At 38.9% G+C, this 21,056-nt stretch overlaps 1 non-coding gene across 1 annotated transcript; it reads right to left on the reverse strand.

Annotated features, from left to right (window-relative positions):
• Positions 1–5,461: 5,461 nt before the first annotated feature.
• On the reverse strand, positions 5,462–5,564 carry LOC122897829. The gene has a single exon (XR_006382663.1). It is a non-coding gene; the product is annotated as a U6 spliceosomal RNA (small nuclear RNA).
• Positions 5,565–21,056: the final 15,492 nt, after the last annotated feature.

The following is a 21,056-nucleotide window of genomic DNA, read 5'->3' on the forward strand; positions in this document are numbered from 1 at the left end:
TTAACATTTATTTAGCCCTTCTTACATCAGTCAGAATAGAGGAGGTTTGTTGCAGTAACAGATAATTCCACAATCTTAGTTGTCAACCACAAAGGGTTATTTTTCATTCATGCTATGTGTCCATTATGGCTCAGTTGAGTCTGCTCCATATTATTTTCACTCTTGGGACCCAAGCTAATAGATCAGCCTCTATCTGGAGCATTGCAGTTAACAGCACAGAGTAAAGGCAATATGATAAAGTGTACCCTGGCTCTTCAAATATCTGCCTGTATGTGACTCATGCTGTTTTTACTCATATTTTATCAGCCAAAGTAAGCCATATGGCCATGCCTGAATTCAACTGGACAGAAATGTATAATCATTCCACAGAGAGAGGCACTTCAAGAAGGGGTAAGAAATATAGGCGAACAGTACTATAATCTACCATGCTTACTATGTGCAAGGCTCTCTTTATCTATGTTTACAACCTTATAAGGTAGGTACTATAATTACCCCATTTTAGAGATGAAGAAATGAAGGCTCAGAGTTCATGACTTTCTTGAAGGTCACACAGTTGAGTAGTAGCCAAGTTGGGATTTAGAACCCAGCCAGTCTGACTCCAGAGCCTTTGCTTTTAAACACCATACTACTGCATTTACATTGGGCTTCTCACCAAACCCATGGGCACGCCTCTTTAGCCCTAGCCCAAAGTGAGTGTTTTCAATAGGTTATTAAACTATACCAAAGGCTATGACATATATATGGCATATATATATGACATATATGACATGACATATATATATGGCATATATATAATATACTTATTATATATATATATATAACATGTATATAAATATATATTTATATTTATAAAAATTGCTGCCAGTCTTGGAATTAAGCACAGCAGGTAATCTAACTTTCCCCTTTCCTAGGCTAGAAATAAGCCCTCAATTGCATGGGCTCACCTAAGCCTGCCTTCAGGGTGTGTCCTATTTATAGTCAAGAAAAAGGGTCCCTAAAGCAAGAATGCTCACCAGGCAGACCCTAAAATTGAACTCTAAGGAAAGACCCATAGGCCTTAGGAGCAGAATATCCATACTCTTAGTAATAATACCACTAATACTGTAACTTCTGGGGAAGGCCAGGACCTGAGTTTCTGGATAGACAGAATGCCCCCAAGGACAAAAGTTAATCAGGAAATAAACAACTAACTGTGAAAAAGTAGCTGTAGTTGTGAAATTCAGGCCCTCTAACAAAGCCAGGCAATAAATCCGTGGTCGGCAGCTGACCGAATTCACAGGTAAATTCCTATGGATAGATTCCAAATTCTGTCTTTTCCTAGAACATTTATAAACTTTTAAGCAGGTAAGTGAACAGAGAAAAATCTCTCTTTAATATGAAATCCACAAAATATTTCAGTTGAGCATACCCGGGCTTTAACTCCTTTTGTACCTTGTACCATCCCCATGAGGGAGCTACTCCAATTAACCTGGCTGGCTTTATAAAGGAGTGAACTAATACTTACTGTATTAGTAAGTACTGTAGTAGTACTTAGTAGTAGTAGTAGTACTGTATTAGCTACTGTAACTTGCCCCTGCTCCAGTAAGGCAGACTTTGTCTGTGTCTCTGCATCTCTAGCACTCACAGGGAACCTGACACAGAGCTGATGTTCAGGAAGTAGCTGAATGAATGAAAAAAATGAGCAAACAATAGCTTCTTGTCACAGGACATGTAAGCCATCATGATTCACCTCTGTCCGGTCCTCACCTGTCTCATCCCTCACCACTCAAACTGGGTCACCATCCCTGTCTGACCTTTTAAGGCTTAGGGTGGAGGGCAGTGGAAGGAAGAGGTTACTTAGAATTAGAATTGCTTAAAATTGAATTCAAATTCTTTGTTCCCACATTTGCCTTGTGGAGAGAACAAGATAATGCAATCCTGGAGGAAGCAGCTCTTGGGAAAATGTTTTCACACCACGTGCCTCAAATGTTTCCAAACACAGTCTCCACAGGCCCCATATGTTTTGCAATTTGCACTCCCCATCCAAGCAAGGCAGCCTAAAAAGGGCACCATTCTGTATTAAAAATTTTGGTCTTGATTTTCAGCCATCAATGGAATTAACCACATTTTGGCCCTGGAAAGGTTGCATTCCTGATTCTCTCTGCCATCTCACTTATAAAGGCTGAGAAAGGAAGTCGGGTGCCAGGGAGAAGGCATCAGCTTGGCGTCTGTGGCATGAATACTCCAGAAATCCTATTCTCTGAAAAATTTACATCTCCTTCCTATAGGTCTTGTGGCCGGGGCCCACAGAGAGGGACAGAGGCCACACAGCCCCTTTCTTTTTAGCCCCTCTCCCTACCTTATCAAAGGCAGAAAGGTACTGATGCCCCGATATCCAAGGGGACGGAGACTCGCCTTCTAGAATCTCCTTCCCTGAAGACTTTAAGGATGAGAAGAACTTTACTAGGGCAGTGGTTTTTAAATATTTCTTAGCTGTGAAATGGTTTCTAAAAGTGAACCTCAATATATAAAATAGAAAGTATAGTCGCTCTGGATAAAGTAGGAAGGGGGACCTAGATAGAAGCTCTGACAGCTTTGTCTCTCTACCTCAGACTCTGAGGACTACCCATGAACCCAAGAGGGTGAAGAACATAATTCAAAGGTCACTGTGCTTAACTGTAAGCTCCATGGTGGAGGAGTGTGGACCATCTCTGGCTTACTTGCCTCTCTATCCCCCAGCTCTGTGTTCTGTGCCTGGTGCATAGTAAGGGTATCATAATCATATGTGGAATGAACAGGAGGTACCAGTCTTGTGAAAATTGCTGTTGGTTAAGGGACTCATCCAGCTCCTGTGATGTGTATGCCTGCCTGTGCCTGACCATTGAAGGGAAGACAGACCAAGAGCTGAGTATGGGGAGTGCCCTGGGATTGAGATGAGTGACCAAGTCTTTGATGGTGAGATTGCAACAGTTAGAGTGTGAAGGATGAATGGCTAAGCAGGCTGCTAGGTCCTGCAGATTTGCCAGCAAAGCTAGTTAGTTAGTCTGTTAGACAGCGATCTCCAGCCATGTGTCAGGTGAGCTCCTAAGAGACAACAATGACTAAAACACAGTCCCCACTCTCACAGGACTTATGGTCCTGGTGAAGGAGATATGAAAACAAATCCGTGCCAATAAAATAGTTTAAAGGCTATAGCCATTTTAAAAGTGTTGCCCAGACATATCTTTCATTCTCTGTAAATCTTGATGCCCTGGGGGTCACCAGATCTGTGGGTGAGGGGGATACCAGCTGGAACAAGAAGTCTTTATTTAGCTCTGACTGTCAGGTTAGGCTTCAGATTTTCAGGCTATAAACAAGGCTTTTTTTTTTTTAAAAAACATGAGACCCCCAGCTAAATAAAGTACCCAAAGGACAAAGTCTATCTTAATTTTTACTAATCTCTGCCAAAAATTAGCTTTAACTTTCATTATGGATGCCAGCAACAGACCACACTAATATTAGCCAGACCTGTGACTTGGCTGTCAGTAGCTATCATGGACACTTTCCTGTCACAGTAATACTGCCACAGTTCTCTCAAAACATTATTTACCCTCATGATTAGTTTGAAATTGTGGTAGTTACTTGATCTGCCGCAAGACCTTATCATTTAAGCCATTAACTTTTAAGCCATTAACAAAGAGGCACAGGTACTATTCTGTCATGATTTTTAAAAAATATTTTTGTAGGGGCACCTGGGTGGCTCAGTGGCTTAAGCCTCTGCCTTCCGCTCTGGTCATGGTCTCGGGTTCCTGGGATTGAGCCCCGAGTTGGGCACTCTGCACAGCAGGGAGCCTGCTTCCCCCTCTCCCTCTGCCTGCCTCTCTGCCTATTGTGACCTCTGTCTGTCAAATAAGTAAATAAAATCTTTAAAAAAATATTTTCAGTAACTATGTTGCAGTATAGTTGGCTTTCATTGGAATCCTTTGTAGTTCATTTTATCTACTGAAGCATATTATTCTGAGAAGGGGTCCATAAGGGGCCATCAGACAGATAATGAGGGTTGCCAGGTCACAAAACGGTGGAGAATCTCTGATTGATAATCATCTTGAGGGTGAGGTTTCTACAGGGAAGAAAAGAAGTTTCAAATACCAGCAGCTCCCTTTACATATTCAAAGCAAACCATGGGATTATGCTATAAACCCCAGTGAGTAAAGAGAATGCAGTCTAAGATGCAAAGGACATTTCCACCTGCCTGGCAAATGAAGAGATACAGAACTGTTAAAGTAAGCAAGGAAAGGAGCAAGTGGGCAGATACCAGAAGGACGTGTTAGAAACCACCAAAGCAGTGAACGGTGGGGGCGGTGGGGGGTGGTGTTCCTCAGCTGGAGCAAACTGCAAAGATGTGGATCCCCTCAGAGAAGACCTGTGTTTCCCTTGGTGCTGGAACAATCTGGCCTCCTGATGGGAGGACAACCACAGGGGAGGGAGATCTCTCAGTTCAGGGGCCTGACGTACCATTTCTGTTTGTTCGGAGCCTGCATGTGGCGTGTAGAACATCCAAGATTTGAAGGAGCCAAGAGGCCTCGTGGGCCACCAGAGACCTGTGTTGGGAAGGAAGAGGTTACAAAACCAAAGGGGAGCAAACAGCTAGGACTCTGGATTTAACAACAGGTACAACAGTGAAGTCCCTAAAAGACCAGAAGGGACCCACTGCACTTCAGGAGACATGAGCACAGCGGTGTAGGGACTGTTCGACAAGCCACGCTGTAGCAGAAAACACTGAGCACCCACAAGAATGAGCGCGGATCCAAGGCTCTATTCTCCTCAGCCCCACTGCTCCCAGACACCATGAGTTTTATAAGAGGAGGGAAAATGAAGTTAAAATATGCAAGACTCAGCATTCATCCAGAGGCAGATTCTTTCAACTGACACAATGAATTGTGTGTCTGCACTCCCCCCACCCCGCGACCCCACCCAGCAGGATGGGAAGCTCCTGGGGGTAGTTTAGCTCAGTTCTAGAGAACATTTTTGCACATCTGAGTTGCTGGGTATGCATTCCAACTCTGCTGTATGTGTTTTGGCACTATGAGATAGAATCAGTTTGGAGTCAAGGAGAGGACAAAGGGAGAAGTGTTCAGTTCCAGGAGGGCGTGGGTGGTGGGATAGGTAGGTCAGGCAGGCTGCACCGAGGAAATGCTTGAGCTGTGCCTTGACAGATGAACAAGTTTTCCACACAAGGGGTACCAGGAAACACATCCAGCACCTCGCAAACAGCTTCTAGAATGCCACTATTAAAGATCGATTCTTTTAGTCTGGCGTGTCTTCCAAAGCAGTGTTTCTCAAACTGTCATGTGGATAGGAATCCTCTGTGAATGTTGTGAAGGTACAGATTCTGATGATGTCGGTCTGTAGTTGGGCCTGGGATTCTGCATTTCGAACATGCTCCCAGAGAATGCTGGTGGTGTTGTTCTATGGACCACACACACTTTTTAATTTTTTTTTTTTACATATGGAATACTTCATGAATTTGAATGCCATCCTTACAGAGGAGCCGTGCTGATCTTCCCTATATTGGTCTAGTTTTAGTACACATGCTGCTGAAGCAAGCTCTGGACCACACTTTGAGTAGCAAGGTTCTAGAAGACCTTAATAAATGTAGCTAGTAAGAATTAACATTAACCTTGTCCTTTTTATATGGCAGGGATAGTACAAAGCCCTTCATATACTACCACTGAATTTGATCCTCATGACAGCCTTAGGAGGCAACGAGGATTTTCTTGTATTTGAAAACTGCTGAAATCTCAAATCCAGAGAATATGCAGCCATCTGCCCAAGGCCACTGCTGTGATGAAATTGGAATTATATGCAGGCTGCCTCATCCCCCAGATCCTAACTTGTAGCTCTTAGACTCCATTCTCTCCCAGAAGGAGTGACACCTTAGGGTGACAGTTTTAGTTTAATTTTTGTGTTGTGTTTTTTTTTCCCCTAAGAAGCTGGGCCAGGGCCCTGGGTGGCTCAGTTGGTTAGGCATCAACTCTTGATTTCAGCTCAGGTCGTGATCTCAGGGTCATGAGATTGAGACCCATGTCAAGCTGGGAGCTCAGTGAGGCTGCTGAAGTTTCACCCTCCTTCTCCCTCTGCCCCTCCCTGCCCTCACTCTCATGGTCTCTCTCTCTCTCCATCTCTCTCTAAAATAAATAAATAAATCTTTTAAAAATAAAGAACCTAGACCTTCTCATAGCAGCCTATGTGTATAACAGATAGGAATAGAATTTATGTGTTTAGCAAAACCAGGGAGCCCAAAGCCCACCTGCTTAGCCTTCCCCACTCATCTTCCACAGTGGTCCCCAAAGTACCATCCCAGAACCCTGGGACTCTGGGAAACTCAGTTTACAATGCAGTGCTTAGAGATGTTTTAAGTTACTCTTTCTGGTGAGATTAGTAGACTGTTGATTAAGAAAAAAACTAAGCATCTGGGTGGAAGCTAAATCAGGGGTGCCAGAAACAAAGGGGGTACCAAAAGGAAAGATGGGAGGATACAAACACAGTCACTGTTGACATCCCTGTTTGTTCAAAACTAGTTCTATCTTGGTACTATCCTCCCTAGTTTCTCTCCCTTTCTTCCCACCACTGGCTTGTGCCTTGGCTCTCAAGAGCAGAAATGGCCTTATGCTTTGCTCCTCCCATCCTCTCCTTTAGATGTTCCTTCAATGCCCTGGCAACCTTCCTGGAGCAGGCTTTTGAACGTCTCTAGTCTAGATGGTTTTAAAATGTTGTTCCATGTAATCTGGAGCTCCTCCAGACACTTATATCACTGCACTGGGGGGGGGTGCGGTGAGGGTAAGAAGGAAGAGTAGAGGAGGTTTCCATCACAGATGCAGAAAGCCTGAGAGCCAAAGGAGTTGAGTTCTAATGCTGATTTTTTGTTCCTGACTCAGGCCATCTTGGTATGGGCATTCTGAATTCTCATCTGTTAACTGTGGCCTGAGTAATGTTCTGATGCTTAGATTCTGGTACAGACTGTGAAAAGTTTCCTGTCATTTGCCTAAATCCGGTCATCTCTCCTTCTGGAGTCCGGGGAAACTTTCTGCCATGAGTCGTAACAAATTCTGGAAATAGATACTAGATAACTATTTAAAACACATTTCAGTCCTAGGATTGACTCTGATCATGCTCTAGTCTCTTCCATTCAGTTACCTGCTTACATGTCAACTTCTGGTGTTAGAATAGGCAGTTAGTTAGGTTGTAATAGAATACCTGGAGGTCAGCAAAGAGGAAGTCATGGCCAGGTATCAAGAAAGTCAGAGTCCTCTTTAGACAACACTTCACAAGAAGCTGGAGCAAACCAAGATGGAGGATTCCATGATGGGAAAACCTGGACCAAATAAGGAAGAAAAGATGGGAAAGCCTGCTTCCAAGAAATCTCCACCCCAAGGAATGAATATTTCAATTCATAGTTAACAACTGTCAGTAAAAGAGAGAAGCCCATCCCCAGGGCATACAGCGTTCTCTCCTGCTCTCACATCTCGAGAGTATACTTTCATTTTAATAAACTTCCCCTCTTGGGTTACTCATCCACTCTGTTGTGTCTGTCCTTGAATTCTTTCTCCTGACAAGACCAAGAACCTACAGCAATATCTTTAGGACAGGCTGGTTTGAGGCCCCAGAGCTTGGGGTCTCGCCAGTCCACCTAGCAACACTGAGAAAACCCTTCCCCAACCACCCATCTAAAGAAGCATCCCACACCCGGCTCTGTTTTCTTCATAGTACTTATCACTGCCTGGCTTTATATTATTCATTTATTGCCTCTCTCTCCACTAGAATGTAAGCTCCAGCTCACTATTAGTACCTGTAGAAACTAGGGCATTGCTGGGACATAATGGATGCTCAATGAGTATTTGTTCAATGAATGGATGGATGGATGGATGGATGGACGAATCTAATTCACAATGAACCACAGACTTAATTCATCATATCTGTAGAGCTTCTCTTTTCATGTTTCAGGGCATGTAAGTTTGCATATTCCCTGGAACATGGTAGTGACTAAATAATGAACTGAATGAGAGGGATGGCTATGGGAAAGGAGGCATGGCTTAAACCAACGATTCCCGTTACATGTGATGGCATTGTGGACAATCCCTGAGCACATACACCAGGGTGAAGCACTTTTAACATTATAAATATGGGGTTCAAGTTTTAAAATCATGTACAAATTTTAGAAAATTACAAAGAAGGATGCTTGTGTGGTTCAGTCAGTTAAGCATCTGCCTTCTGCTCAGGTCATGATTCTGGGGTCCTGGGATCCAGTCCCACATTGGGGTCCCAGATCAGTGGGGAGCCTGCTTCTCCTCCTTCTTGTGCTCTCTCTCTCTGACCAATAAATAAGATCTTTAAAAAAAAACAGAAAATTACAAAGAGAAAACAAGAAAAAGAAAGATTGCTTAATGATGCGAAATACAAAAAGGACATGTACTTTTGGTTTCTTGTTGTAGGAGGAGCTGAAGACAGGTTACCCCAAGATGGGCACAAACTCCAGCATGAACACTATTTTGAGTTAAAAGTAATCAAAACCCAGTGTGTGCAGGAAAACCTCTTTTCCTGGTTCTCAAATTCACATTAGAAAGGAATGTCTATGCTAGGAAGAGAGCTATTAACAGAGACTCCTTTCACCCTCCTCCCTTTTGTATCCTCAGACCCTTACCCTTCTCCTTAGCTCACATAGAACTTCCTGTTGCCTCACCGTCTTTGGACTTTCCTGTCTGTGTGGATTCCCTGTAAGTACACCATTAAATCTGATGTTCTCCTGTTAATCTGTCTCATATCTATTTGATTCTTAGTTCATCTAGAATGACCTTGAAGGGCAGAGGAAGGTCTTCCTGACACTCAAAATGTCAGCATGGACTTATAATGGTTGCAGGCAATACCTGAGTGTCCCTTGGGCTGCACTTTCTTGAAAATTCTGCCATTCTAAGCCTAGGCACATCCCACGGCACGTGAACCGGCTATAGGACATCTCTTTTCCTAAGGATTGTCTCTCATGAAAGAAGCTGCTGCTCAAATTGTTTCCTACATCATAACAAAAAACAAAACAAAACATGGAAATTACCAAACCACAACTGAGCGGTGGTCAAAGCAGTCTGGAATGAGCATTAACAAGAAGAGGGTGCGATAAAACAAAGGCAAATTTTCCCTTACTTTCCCTCCCCCATGCTGATCACATTCCATTTTTCAAGACAATGGCAGCTATCCAGTGAGCTTTAAACTATGCAAATGCACAGCAGCTCATAGGTGGAGCCAACACAGCAAGGGGTCACAGAAGGCAGACCTTGATGTTTTAATTGAGATTCTGTCCCTGGACGGCTGTGGAGAGTGTAAAGTGCCTCATATACAGTCTGGGCTGAATCCATTAGTGTCCAAGCTCGCTGCTAGGTGAGGATGACCAGACACTGACAGGCTTCAGTTTAAAATTAACTTAACTGTTTAAAATTACACAAATAATACCTGCTCATTGAGAACAAAATGAATAGAATATAAATAACCAGGAGGGCATAAGAATGATCAACAACCCAGAGAAAGCTAATGTTCATAAACTGATATTCCAGGCCTTTCTCCAAGCATGAATATACACATCTTTTTCAAAACAAGAAATTATAGTGTACTATTTTATGGCCTGAGTTTTTTCACGCAACCATACACTGTACGGATTATTCCTTGTTGAGACATGCAGGCCAACAGTATTTATGGCTTCCAGTTTTTCGTTATGTAAACATAGTTGCAGTGAACATAGTTGTAATTGAAAATGTAATTGTTTATTTAAGATAATTATCTAAAAGTGGGGTTTCAGGGTAGGTACATTTTAATACTTATGATGTTATCTCTTCCCTGACAACATTCAGTATTAGTGTATCATGATTTTTATTATTACTACAGCTACTACTAGATAAGCAGCAAGCACTTATTTAGATCTTACTACATGCCAGAAACAGCTCTAAGCATTTTATACATATTCACCTATTACAATCCTCTGTACAAGTCTATGTGCTAGGTATTATGATGCCCATTTTACAAATGGGGAAACTGAGATAGAATAATTAAGTAACTTGATTAAAGCTAACAAGTGGCAAGGTCCAGAATGAATCCATAAAGATGATATCCTATAATCTTAACCACCACACAGACTTTGTTAATTTGATAAAGCAAAAGTCAATGTTAAGATTTGAAGTTCTAGTCTACAGCCATAGTTGTAAAGTATTTCCCAATTTTTATCTAAATCCATTCTCACCGTTTCATTCATCAAAGCAAGCATATTATCCAAGGAGTTTTTCATTTATTTTTTACCTGAAAAATACAAAATATTAAATGTAACTGTTGATTTTTTTAATGTTTTTTGGAGAGAGAGGGGCAGAGGGAGTGGGAGAAAGAATCCCAAGCAGACTCTATGCATGGCGTAGAGTCCAATCAGAGCTCAGTCTCAGGATTCTGGGATCATGACCTGAGCCGAATCAAGAGTCGGATGCTTGACTGACTGAGCTGTAATTGTTAGCTTTTTAAAACAATAGTATAATTGGAAACCATTTTCAAAGTGAACCATTCCTTCTGCTTTAACACCAGTGACAGCTGATGACAATCCAGTGGAAATGCATTCTTATTTGGACAATGTTCCACTTATCTACCAAAAAAGCCCATCCCCCATGTCACTGAGTTCCACCTAAACCTCTCAGCTAATTTTACTTTTTAATTGCAAATATTTGCCAGCATCGCTGAGAATTTGGTAGGGTCAAGATGATTCTGTTTCCTGCACCTTTTATCTCTAAGTGTGCAAACTACTTATAAGTATTGTTTGCCTTTCTACATTTACCACTAAAGTTGCTTGAGCTTCAGCTCTGTTCCAAAGAACAAAGGGGCAAAGCATGCTTGATCTGGATTTGCATCTTCGTTTCACAAATACTAGCCATGTGACCTTGAGTAAGTACTTAACCTCTCTATGGCTTAGTCACTTCATCTACAGGATAGGAGGTGAAAAAACAGTACCAAATTCATTGGCATTTTGTAAGATGAAGTGAGAAAATGGGTATAAAGCCCTTAGAATGTGACCTATTATCTATTACTAAAGAGGCCTGTTGTCTCTGTGTCAAGAGTACAAATTTGGGGTCAAAATTCCTGGATTCAAGTCTTGGCTCTGACACTCTTTAATTGTGTGAACTTAGGCAATTTACTTCTCTGGGTCTCAATTTATTCATCTGAAATAAGAGTTCCTATGTCATAGCGTTCCTATGAAGAGTCAGTAACTTCATTTATGTAAAATGCTTGGAAGAGTATCTGACACAAAGTAGATGTTGGCTACTAATGCCATTGTTGTTCTTAAAGTGCTATAAAGGCTACTTGAAATGGGCTTATGAAATGGTGAGAATGTGGAGGAACTTGAACCTTCGTACATGGTGGCTGGGAATGTAAAATGGTGGAGCCCCTGGAAAAGGAGTCTGATGTTCATTAATATTTTCAGCATAAAATTAACATAGAATCAAGCAATTCCTCTCCTAAACATATACTCAAAACTGCAAATTAAAATACTCTCCCAACAAAAACTGGTACACAAATGCTCACAACAGCATTATTAACAATAGGTGGAAATAACCCCATGTCTATCAGCTGATGAATGGATAGATAAAATGTGGTCACTCAGACAGTGGAATTTTATTTGGCCATAAAATAGAATAAACTACTGATATGCTGCAGTGTGGATAAATGTTGCAAGCATTATGCTAAGTCAAACTAGCTAGTCACAAAGCATATTGTATGATTCCATTTATGTAAAAGGCCCAGAATAGGCAAATCCATAGAGGCAGACAATAGATGAATAGTTTCCTGGGACTGGAGCAGAAAGGGGAAAACAATAGGAACAGAGAGTGATTGATAATGTTTATATGGTTTCTTTCAGAGGTGATGGAAGTGTTCTGAAATTGGGTTGTGGTGATAGTTGAGCAAACCTGGAAATATACTAAAAACCATTGGGTTATATATTTTAAATGGGTGAATTTTATGGTATGTATATTATACCACAATTAGGTTTTTCTTAAAGGCATGAACACTCCTCCCATAACACTTTGATGTTAGTTTTGGTCAAAATGTGATGGAGTATTTTGGGAGTCCTAAGAAGAGGATGAATGGATCAAAGGATTAGTTCTTCTCCTGACCAATGTTAACCAGATCTTGCCTTCTGCTCTCCAGGATCTTTACAATCAAGTCATCTGTTTCAATCTTACTGTAGCCTTGCTTATTGTCCTGTGGTCTACCATATTCAAGAAAATTTAATACTGTAAAAAAAAAAAAAAACCTGGTAGACAGAAAGGATTTTGTCTGTGCTATTCCCCATTGTATCCACAGTGCCTACCTGACACATAGTAGGTGCTCAATAACTATATTATGAGAAATAAATTGATGGATGGATAGATGGGTAGCATGAGCTGTGGAAGAACTTGGAAACCAGAAAGACTTTGATTCAAATCTCACCTCCACTGCTTACTAGATAAGCAGTATCGAGCAAGTTATCTTCATTCTATCAATCTCATTTTCTTATAAAAGGGAGAAATAGCATCCTTTTGATAAGTAATACTTTTTTTGTTTTTGTTTTTTAATTTTATTTATTTATTTGACAGACAGAGATCACAAGTAGGCAGAGATGCAGGCAGAGAGAGAGGGGAAAGCAGGCTCCCTACTGAGCAGAGAGCCCGATGTGGGGCTTAATCCCAGGACCCTGGAATCATGGCCTGAGCCAAAGGCAGAGGCTTTAATCCACTGGGCCCCCCAGGCATCCCAATAAGTAGTAAGTTTTAACTGAGACAATACATGTTATATGATAACTCAGTAAATGTTAGCTTCCTTCCCTTTTCTTCTACCAATAGGAAAAGCTCTGGGGTACTGTGAGTTCTCTACTGATAAATAGCTCTGTGTTAAGTCCTGTTGTAGCAATAAACATGAGCATTGATACTTTCCTAAGCACAAACTTAATGTCATGTGATATCTGCCCTCAATCATGGAAACTGGCAGTGAAATATGAGCCCATTAAATGCCAGAATTGGGAGGGCTCTTAGTAAGAGTTCATCTAGTCTAAGCCTATACGTGATAGAGAATCCTCAAATATCACAATATTAGTGGCCCATTTGGAGACTCTGGCTTAATAAAAGAGTGGGCAAAGAAATAGCTGGCAAGGTAGATGGCAGACATCTGGGGGACCATAAGTGAGAAATTCCAGGAGTGATTCATTGTCCTCACCCCTGAAAAAGTCCCCTATGGTATCTGACAGCTTAATCACCATGTGTGTATTTATATGGGTGAGGCAAAGGTCACTGTACAAAAGAGAACCACTAGAGGAACAGGTGTTGATCTTCAATCTTCTAAATATATTAGTCAAAGCAAAATGTCCATAGCAGGAAAAAACAGTCAGCATATCTATATAGAATCCTGCTTACACTACAATTTTAAGAGCCAAATTTTAGTTTCTTTATCAAACTTTAGGCCTTATTTTTGTAAGAAGGAATTGTCTCTGTTTGGCCCCCTGGTGTCCAGTGAAAGGTGATTTAGAACTAAAAGAGGGAAATGTCTTCATTTATTAAGGTCTTGAATAAAAAACCAAAGTGTTAGCTAATGAAGGAAATAATTGGCTCATTTGGAAAGTAAACAAAGGATAATTAATTTGCTGACTTGTTTTCCATACTTGATAACTTCAAATGTGACAGATATGTCTATTTATATTATATGGAGAAAGTGCATCTCACAAATTGTGTCTCTATTTATAAAATGTAAAGAAGCATTAAGGATAATACTGGAAGCCTAAGAGGAAAAACAACACTGGGAGGCAGTAGAGTCTAGTGGTTAAGAGCATAGGCTTGTTTTTCAGTCAAGATCAAAGCCTGGGCTGATGTAGGAAGTAATCCAATATCTCACCAATACACACAGACACAGACATACACACATTCACTACAAACTAATAAATTTCAGATATGTAAAAATGCCAGATATGAAACTATAAATACATACATGATCTTGAAAAGAAGAGAGGAAATCACCACCTCGATATCTTTGTATCAGAAACAAAGAAAACACCCAAAGTAATAGGTAGGATTTGAAGAATTGTATCTCAAGGGGATGAGGGAACCAGATATAGTTCTTAGACTCTGGAATTTTAATACTCAAAAGAAGATAGAAGTCAAGGTTGCAAGTTGTGGGTATAGCTGAGTTAGATGTGATATAATACTGGGGAAGATGAAAAGCAGAGAAATGGAAAAAGTACATTCTTTGAAAGAAAACCTAATCACTGGCCTGAGGATAGCAATTACGTGGTCCCTGTTCCAACTCATAGAAAAAAATAGATAGAAAAAAAAGTCAACCTGAAAAACTCAATGTCCCTGGACAATGTGACATGAAAGAGAAGGAAAAAAGTGAAGGAAAGACATGGAAACCAGAAAACACAAAAGTAGTGTATCAATATTCACAATAAATATAAATGGACTAGAAACACCTATTTGAGAACAGAGACACTTAGATTAGATACTAAAGATTCAGCTATATGTTGTCTATATGAAATGCAACTAAAACATCATGAATTGGAGAAGTTAAAATAAAAATGGGAGGGTGGAAAAGGACACAATATGCAAAATGGAATTTAAGATAAAAAGCATTAATGAAGACAAAGAGACACATCACTTAATGATTAACAAATAGTCATCCACTAAAAGAAAACAATTTCAGTGCATCTAAAAATAAAGCTCCAAAATGTATGAAGTGAAAGTTGACAGAACTCAAATGAGAAATAACCAAATCTACAATCATCATGAGAGATTTTAACACATCTCATTCAGGAACTGACAAAGTAGACAAAAGTTACCAGGGATCCGAACATAAAATTTGAATAAGACAGTAGAATTCAGCTATTAGGTAGATATATAAAAAACACTGGCCAGTCTGATAAGGCCACATACTGTATGATTTCAACCATAATGTCCTAGAAAAGACAAAACTCTGGAGACCATAAAACGATCAGTGGTTGCCAGGGGATTGAGGAAAAGGAGGAATGAACAGGTGGAGCTCAAGGGATTTTTATGACAGGGAAACTTTTCTGTACAATACTATAATGGTGAACACATGTCATTATACATTGTCAAAACCCATAGAAACTGTGACACCAAGAGTGACCGCTAATATAAACTATGGACTTTGGGTGCTAATGCGTCAAAGTCGATTCACTGATTGTAACAAATTTAACACTCTGGTGCAAGTTGTTGATGTTGGGGGAGGCTGTGTGTGTCAGCAGGAGGCAGTATATAGGAACTCGCTGTACATTCTATTTAAATTGCTGTGAACCTAAAAGTTCCATAAAACATAAAAGCTATGGGACGCCTGGGTGGCTCAGTTGGTTAAGCGGCTGCCTTCGGCTCAGGTCATGATCCCAGCGTGCTGGGATCGAGTCCCACATCGGGCTCTTTGCTCGGCAGGGAGCCTGCTTCTCCCTCTGCCTCTGCTTGCCATTCTGTCTGCCTATACTCGCTCTCTCGCCCTCTCTCTCTGACAAATAAATACATAAAATCTTTAAAACATAAAAGCTATATTTAAAAAAAAAATCCTGCATCTACCAAATGAAAAACAAATACTATTTAAGCACATAAGGGAAACTTGCAAAAACTGAACACATTCTAGGCCAAAAAAAAATCAACAAAATATGAATATCATACCTCATTCATCAACATAATGCAATAAAATGAGAAATCAATAACCAGAAGAAGCCCCTCAAAAAGGCATAGACTTCAAAACTATAAATATGCACTTCTAAATTTTCATATGTTAGCAAATAAACATTTTTGAAAATTATCAATATTTATAAGTGATTGATAGAAGAAATACCACATATCAGAAGCTGTGGCAAATAGCTTATTAGCAGTTGACTAAAACTGCTTTAAATGAGCTCCTAAACCTTGATTTTAAGTATTCAGGAATTTTGCCAGACAGTTGTTACATTGCTTGAATCAAACATGGTGGGAGCATTTATTTGCTGATTTAAATCAGCAAATGTTACAAATCAGGGCTTCTCTCTTTTTTTTCCCCTTCTCTCTTTTTTTTTTTCAGAGTCTGTTTACCAGCACACCACTGGCTAAAGTTGTAATTTGAAAGAAATATAAAGATACAAAAACAAGAAACCCTGAAAATTAGTAAGTAAAATGTTCAACTCAAGAAGGTAAAAGAATAAGAGAACAAAGCAGTACTGTACTGATAAATGTTAAACAATCAGATTTTTTAGAGTGGTTCCACCATGAATGTTGGTTGGTATTTTCATCTGTTGTTAGTAAGACAAAAATGAAACAACAGAAACTGATGTAGGAACCTCACTCACTTGTCAGTAATATGAGTAACTTATTTGCTGACTCAGAGAATAGTTTTCAAATACTGGAAGAATATTTCCATCATATTTTGTGCAATTTGGAAATGCAATAGCTACAGACACAGCACAAATTTAATTTCAACCTGCATTATTAATATTTTCTTCATTACTTTTTTTCAGTCTAGACGATCACCAACACAATAAGTCAAACTCTGATTTACAGCATATACAAATTTCTGTGTTTTAAATTGTGGCCAATTTCAAACTGGCAATATAACATCACTGGGAAAAGATGCATAGTAGTAGTACACATTATACAGCATTTCCTTCATTCCCATAGGATAGAAGTAAATAATCTCAAGAGCATAAATAATAGTAAAATGTAGTAAAATTAAGAAGTGACAAGTTTTGAATGTTTATTAACTTTATTTTAATATAATTTATTTAATTGTAATTTTATATAATTTAATTTTTTTAAATGGCTATTTTTAACAACCAGATAGCAAATTTCCTGAAAATGTAACAATTAGTTCTCATTAGCTGATATGAGCTGCTCCTGCACACCACTGGTAAATTCAAAGAATGCAGAAGGAAAAAAATAATGAAGGTGAAAGCAGAAATTAATAAAATATCAAATAGACAAACTGTCGAGATGATTAACAAAACAAAAAGCTGGTTCTTGGCAAAGGTTAAAGTAATAGTCAAAAAAAATTTTTAAGATTTTATTTATTTAACAGAAAGAAACACAGCAAGAGGGAGAACACAAGCAGAGGGGATGGGAGAAGGAGAAGCAGGCTTCCCACTGAGCAAGGAGCCCGATGTAGGCCAAAACCCAGGACCTTGGGATCATGACCTGAGCCGAAGGCAGATGCTCAACAACTGAGCCACCCAGGCACCTCAATGGTCAAGTATTTGGTAAGACTGATAAAGAAAAAAGAAAAGGTACAAATAGACAGTACTAGGAATGTAAAATTGGACAAATGCATACATATAGAGAGTTTTTAATAATTAAAGAATACTATGTATGCTAATGATTTATGCCAATGATTAGAAGAAATGGATAATTTTTCTAGAAAAATATAATCTAACCACAACTGACTCCAGAAGAAATAAAAAATATAAATGAAAAATATAAATACACCAGCAATCATGAAAGCAATTGTAGTTGTAATTGAAAATATACCTCAGGAAAAAAAATCTGTCCAGTTTTTGTAGATGAGTTTTACTAAATCCTTAAGGAACTGATAATCCTATCTTTCAGAAACTCTTCTATGGAATAGAAAAAGAGGTAAAGATACCCATTTCATTTTATTAGTTGGTATAACCTTGATACCAAAAATGAACAAAAATGAGTAAGGAAAGTGTAGATCAGTCTCATGTACAGAAGTAAAAAGCAAAATCTTAAATTTAAAAAAAATGTACAAATCAAATCTCTCAATAGAAACACACAACAACAGTCATCGTGTCCAGGTTTATCCAGGAATACAAGGATAATTTGACATTAGCAAACCTATCAAGTCTCTGCATTAACAAATGCACTGAGCACTTACCATTGCAGTTCCCATGTTGGTCAGCTATCTCTAGTAAAGCAGATTAATGTGGACTCAGGTATAAATTATGTGGCCAATAATTTAGAAAATGTGGTTTTTTCCCTGTTCCATTTAGAAAAGAGTATCAGAAACAGATTACACTCATGTAGAATGGACAAAAACACATATTTATAGCACATATATATTTACAGGTTTATGTGAACTCTTTTGCTCTCTGTCCTAAGACAATTTGAAGATATTTGGAGTGTACGCACCTTTCAGGACATCACACAGAAATATGGCATTGTGGACATCATGCTGATTAGGCAACCTAAACAAAGAGGAGACTAATACACTCAAGGACTTGTCAGGACACATGTACTGCATTCCATGAAAGACAAATCCTAGAAAGATTCAGAGACTTGTCAATTTGTTACAGTTTTTAGGGGTTCAGTGGTAAAGAACGTGCCAAGACATCCCTTCCATAGCAAAAGAGAATATGTAACACTTTGCCTTCTTTATCATAGAAATGGAAGTACAACACTTGATAGTTTTTTTGGGGGGGGGCTCTAGAGCTAACACATTCCACAGTGGCCCATACAGTTGGTGACATAAAAGGCTGATAGCTTTGAGGGGAGCTAGGAAAAAAAATTGGGCTCTGCAACAGGTCAAGGCTGAAAGACCCTATGTTACTGGAGATGTCAATGGTGGGAAAAGTTAATGGCAAATTCCAATGGCAAAACCATAGTGCATGGCTCTAAGGCTCTGGAGGAAGACCACACTACCTGCATTAATTAAATATTTTGAGAAATATCTGTTAGAATTCTGCTGGAGCCTGGTAGAGATGGAATGCTAAACTATGGGACATTAAGTGACAATGTATTCAGAACTGCTCAGGAGCTGACTGAATTCTGTAATGTTCACCAAGTCATAAAGTCAGTAAGATCCAACAGTCATCCATCATAAGACAAAAATTGTATTCTGGGATTGAGACAAAACAAAATCAGAGGATACAATTAAGCTTCATTAGCAGGCAGAGCAGACACCTATGTCAACAACCAGGATTGTGTCATTACTCCTCCTTCAGCTTGCGCCCATCAGAGGCTGGGCATAGATATCTTAGCAATAAATATATCACAGTATGTATGTAGAACATCTCTATGCAAAATCTTAAAAAACTTTTTTGAAAGACATAAAGGATCTAAATAAATCAGGGGATACATGACAGTCTTCTCAAGACTCATCCATGAATATAAATCAATGCCAAACAAAATTCCAACAGTACTTTTTGGTATCACTTGACAAATTTATTCTAAAATGTGTATGGAAAGATAAATGTCCAAAAACAGCCAAGAAAATCCTAGACTACCAAAGACATTGTCAACAAAATAGCATGAATTTTTGTAAAACCAAAGTAGTTTGGCACAGAATTAGTCAAACAGATCAATAGGACAGAAAAGAAAGTCCAGTAATACATTCATGTGTATACCAGAATTTTCTGTATGATACAGATGGCTTTACAGACCTGAGAAAGGACAAACTGTAAATGGGATTCAGATAATTGGCTTTACATATGGAAAAAATCAACTAGACTCCTTTCACCATACAGGGAAGTAAATTCTAGATATATTTAAAATCCACATATGAAAGACACAATTTTAATGTTAACTAACTGGGACTAAAATAAAAACTTTTAAAAAAAAGAAAAACAAATTTTAATTTATTAAAATAAAATATGAGTGGATGAAAAGATGGATATTGTTATGACCTCAGGATTACTTAAAACACAAAAAAAACTCCAAAGATTAAGGAAATATTGATAGTTTTGACCAAACTTAAAATTTCTATATAGTAGTGCATACTAAATAAAATACTAAATAAAATGGAACAAACAGGAAAGCAAAAAACAGGAAAAGTTATCTGCAACATATGTAATGAACAAATTAGTATCCATAATATATAAAGAATTTGCGATCAACAAGAAAAATACAAGTATCACAAGAGAAAGAAAGGATGAACAAATGTTATGAATAGGTAGTTCATGTGAGAGAAAATCTGGCAAGAAAGAAGAGAGAGATTCAAATTTATTTGTAATCAGATAAAATAAACTTTAAAAAAGCATAAATTGGATGTCATTTAACACCCATCAGATTGATAAAGCTTTAAAAATCTGGTAATATAAAGAAGATGAGAATGTAAGGCAGTATAGCCACTTTGAAGTACAACTTGGCATTGTCTAGTAAAATTTTAAAATATGCATGCCATACAAATCAGCAATTCCTTTTCTGCATACATAACCTAGGGAAACTCTGGTACATATGCACCAGAAAAAAATGTAAAAGGATGTCTACTTCAGCAACTTTTTTTTTAAAGATTTTATTTATTTATTTATTTGACAGAGATCACAAGTAGGCAGAGAAGCAGGCAGAGAGAGAGGAGGAAGCAGGCTCCCCGCTGAGCAGAGAGCCCTATATGGGGCTCTATCCCAGAACCCCGGGATCATGACCTGAGCCGAAGACAGAGGCCCTAACCCACTGAGCCACCCAGGCACCCCTCAGCACCTTTTTTAATAGTGAAAAATAAGGAAAAAATCTTATCATATATCAATATAGAAATATATGTATGAATTGCAGTATAGTCATACAATAAAATGAATGAGTTAGATCTGTGTATATCGACCTGTACACATCTCAAAAACATAATGTAGAAACTAACAATATCACTATTATGTCAATTACAGTATTTTTTTAAATTTTAAGGTAAAATATACATAACATAAAACAATCATTTTAAAAAAGATGTTATGTGTTTATGTGAGAGAGAGAGAGACAGCATGAGCAGGGGAAGTGGCAGAGAGAGGAAGAAGCAGGCTCCCCACTGAGCAGGGAGCCTGGCGCAGGGCTTGATCCCAGAACACTGAGGCAGATATTTAACCAACTGAGCGACCCAGAGCCACAAAACCAATCAGTTTTAAGTGTACAAATAACATTTAGTATATTCTCAAAGTTGTGCAATTATAACCTCATTCTAGCTCCAAAATATTTTCATAATCCTAAAGGAAACCCCATACCCATTAAGCAGTCACTCTTATTCCCACCAGACCCCTGAGAACCACTTACTGACTTTCTGACTCCATGTATTTACCTATTCTGGACATTTCATATATATGGAATCATATAATCTATGACATTTTGTGT

The sequence above is a fragment of the Neovison vison genome, chromosome X (genome assembly GCF_020171115.1).
Source record: "Neovison vison isolate M4711 chromosome X, ASM_NN_V1, whole genome shotgun sequence".
Lineage (NCBI taxonomy): Eukaryota > Metazoa > Chordata > Mammalia > Carnivora > Mustelidae > Neogale > Neogale vison.